Source organism: Palaemon carinicauda, chromosome 38 (assembly GCF_036898095.1).
Source record: "Palaemon carinicauda isolate YSFRI2023 chromosome 38, ASM3689809v2, whole genome shotgun sequence".
In the NCBI taxonomy this organism is placed as follows: Eukaryota; Metazoa; Arthropoda; class Malacostraca; order Decapoda; family Palaemonidae; genus Palaemon; species Palaemon carinicauda.
Genome location: NC_090762.1, coordinates 12,344,564 through 12,348,330, shown reverse-complemented (window position 1 = coordinate 12,348,330; position 3,767 = coordinate 12,344,564). Strand labels below are relative to the sequence as shown.

Sequence of the window (3,767 nt, the reverse complement as noted above, 5' to 3'; positions counted from 1 at the left end):
TATTAATTCCTGGATATATATATATATATATATATATATATATATATATATATATATATATATATATATATATATATATATATATATATATATACATACATATAATTTGTATATTTCTTTCAATTTCGAAGAACGTCTCAACCTTAGACACGACATTAAAATACAAATTCCTTCCACCCTGCTCATCACTTTCCTTGAGAGAGAGAGAGAGAGAGAGAGAGAGAGAGAGAGAGAGAGAGAGAGAGAGAGAGAGAGAGAGAGAGAGAGAGAGAGGCTATCCTACTTAGTATTCTCTATATCATTCCACAAATCACCAAGTTTGTCGTCAGACGACCAAGACAATATTACCGCCCCTGAGAGGAATTTCCCGACCATCCAGCTGAGATGGCATTAGAAGCGATGACCAATTTGACGGCGAAGATAATAAAGCTCTTATGGACATTCTGTCCAGGTAGCATCTCCTCGGTTTGTTTACATACCATCGGAAGCTTAATAACGCGTAGAATGCATAATTTGTTATTGTAACCTGGACCTCTGAGTGTAAGAAATCAGATTTTTGAAGTTACCCCAAGATATAAAAAAAAAAACAATGCCATCCGAAATTAACTGGATACAAATGTACTTCGAAACCAATTTGAAGAAAACTATAACAGACCAATAAATACTGTAGTCCTACAGTCCACCCGCTGGTCATATAATGGTCATAATGTATCTTGATACTTATAAAACTATAACTGACCAATAAATACTGTAGTCCTACAGTCCACCCGCTGGTCATATAATGGTCATAATGTATCTTGATACTTATAAAACTATAACTGACCAATAAATACTGTAGTCCTACAGTCCACCCGCTGGTCATATAATGGTCATAATGTATCTTGATATAAAACTATAACTGACCAATAAATACTGTAGTCCTACGGTCCATCCGCTGGTCATATAATGGTCATAATGTATCTTGATACAAAACTATAACTGACCAATAAATACTGTAGACCTACAGTCCACCCGCTGGTCATAATGTACCTTGATACTTAGAAACAGGCGAAAGAAAAAGTAGTTAGGGAATTTAAATAATCCCTAATTATCTTTAGGATACGTCGACTGAATACCTCCATGTGGTTTAAGTGCCCCTGATGCGGATATGGACCCAGATTACCATCATAACTCGAGGGAATTACCTTTTGGCCCACTACCGACCTTTCCAAAGAAGAATTCCTGGAATTCCATCCATAGGTATCAGAGTAACCATACAAAAAGAAAAAAAAAAAATTCCAACCCATAGCCATAGCAGACATTATATCGTTTTAATTAACTGTTTAAACGTTTCTAAATATTTTAGGGAATAAGCAAATCAAAGGTTATAAAAATAACAAGTAGAAATAAAAATGTTTTGGTTTGAAGAAACTGTGACGTCATTCAACAGCTAGTTTTCTAATACTTAATCAATTATCATAAAATATGTAGCTTTTTAAACATTTATGCCATAGGGGCTTTATTTTTGCAATTAATTTTATTGCATAAACCAATAAAATTAATTGCAAAAATAAAACCCGTATGGCATAAAGGTTTAAAAAGTTACATATTTTATGATAATGGCAATGTCATTTAAAAAAAAAAAAATATTAAAAATCATACGACTGGACAGGATTTTCAAATACTAGAATGACAAATGATGAAAAATAATATTGAACTATGACGCAAAACTAAACCTACGAATCGAGTACCGAAGACAGGCATAAAAAAACAATAATAATAATGATAATTACAATAAGAATAAATAAGCTATATATTCAAGAGGGAAGCTAAATATGCTAAGATATGCGCATCACTGGAATGCCAATGAAGATAATTACAAGAGCTAAATAAGAATTCCTCGATATTAATGATGATAATTATAATAAGAATAAATAAGCTGTATATTTAAGAGGAAAACTAACTATGCTAAGATATACGCATCACTGGAATGCCAATGATGATAATTATAATATCTGAATAAGAATTTTCCGATGAATTCAAATTTCCAGGAGGGATAAAAGAGGCGCGCACAAAAAATGAACTAGCATGAGTCAACCCTTCCGATGCCTGTCGGCTCAGTGACCGCCACCAGCCAGGTTGAAACAGGGCTCCTACACGTAACAGACAACGTCGTTTCTTTTACCGTTCAAGTAACAGCAAGGGATAAGCGCCCTAATTCACGTCTGGGTCCTCAAAGCGGAAATGACTGTTTGCGATTTATTTCGTGGATTAAATGCATCTATATCGCAACGGGGGCGATTGCAAATTCAAATCTTGGTAGAAGCGACTTATATTCCGGTTCAATTAAAAGGTTTGAAAATATTCCTTTTGAAGTTATGTTACTGTAAAGTACAGAACATGCCTTTTGAAGTCAAAAGTTTTCTGTGGAACAATAATAAGAGGGATACCATTAAATTAGTGTAAAATATATCTGAATATATATATATATATATATATATATATATATATATATATATATATATATGCATGAATATATGTGTATATATAAGTATAAAGTATATATATAATATATGTATATATACACACAATAATATATATATATATATATATATATATATATATATATATATATATATATATATATGTATATATACACACAATAATATATATATATATATATATATATATATATATATATATATATATATATATATATATATATTATAATCACCAAGTCATAAAACTCACCAAAAGTACACACGAAGAAACTTTGCTTAATTATCGCAATATTATGTATACAGTTACCTAGAGCATTAATTTTACACCACAAAGCGTATAATACATGGCTACACGGGCGAAACACAGATTTCAGAATGTCACAAAACGAAAGCCAAAAATGTCCACCCCAAACAGACACATTAAAACCAAGCGGATTTACAATAAGCGCTGAATTAAGCACACACACTTAGTTGCTAAGCTACAACACAAAGTTATAGTCACATATATTATCAACATTACGTCACTGATTCGCTCAAGTTAGTTTATAATATTTTGAGATGTTTTTTACAACTTGATATGTCATTATACGTATAAGAAAATAATTTAAAACTCACCTTTCTATGTCCACATTTCCAGTTTATAAATCTGTAAGCCACACACAACACTGAGTCATTAAATGAATTCGATATTAGTTGAACGAAGCTAAACGCATTAAAGCTAAGATTTATATGAATCTGGTTTATCTCATTTTCAACACACAATGATGACTACAGATGGTTTAATTTGATTTTAGGACAATTCACAGGTAGAGAGCATTAAGAGAAATACACTTTTATATGCTAAGACACATGATAAATTTTAAAGGGTTTAAACTGCACCTTAGGTACCGGATCTCTCACTAAAGGCACAAAAGCTAGGGTTCTAAACTGAGGTTTTAAAGAGGAGTTTTTTTTTTTTTTTTTTTCTTTACCGTTGACGAACACGTACCCTGAGATCAGAAGCGTTAGGAGCGATCCCTTCACTGTCCCAAGAGCGTGTGAGCCGACACAGACCGAGAAATGCATGATAACGTTCTCCCCGCCCGGCGGGCGGCCGGGGACTATTGAGGGGGGAGGGGGGTGCTTGTAGTTTTTAACGGGGGAGGAGAAGCGGGGGAATTAAAACAGAATGCTATACGTTAGGGGAAGTAAAAAGTAATAAATTTGGTTTTCTGATCTTTATAAATTCAAGGGAAATAGACAATTCTCTCTTCTGGTTTCAATCGCCGGTCATAAAAAAGTGATCTT

General features: G+C 32.9%; 1 protein-coding gene across 2 annotated transcripts in view; it reads right to left on the bottom strand.

Annotated features, from left to right (window-relative positions):
* LOC137630429 (uncharacterized) overlaps window positions 1–3,501 on the bottom strand; it is a 106,959-nt gene extending 103,458 nt beyond the window's left edge. The window contains exons 1-2 of one of the 2 annotated variants that reach the window (XM_068361899.1): window positions 3,469–3,501; window positions 3,096–3,126 (exon numbers count right to left, since the gene is read on the bottom strand). The gene's annotated coding sequence lies outside the window, so the exon portion shown is untranslated. Of the gene's footprint in view, window positions 1–3,095; window positions 3,392–3,468 lie in introns of those variants that run through there. The other variant, XM_068361898.1, reaches the window with a different exon arrangement.
* Between the last annotated feature and the right edge of the window lie 266 nt (window positions 3,502–3,767).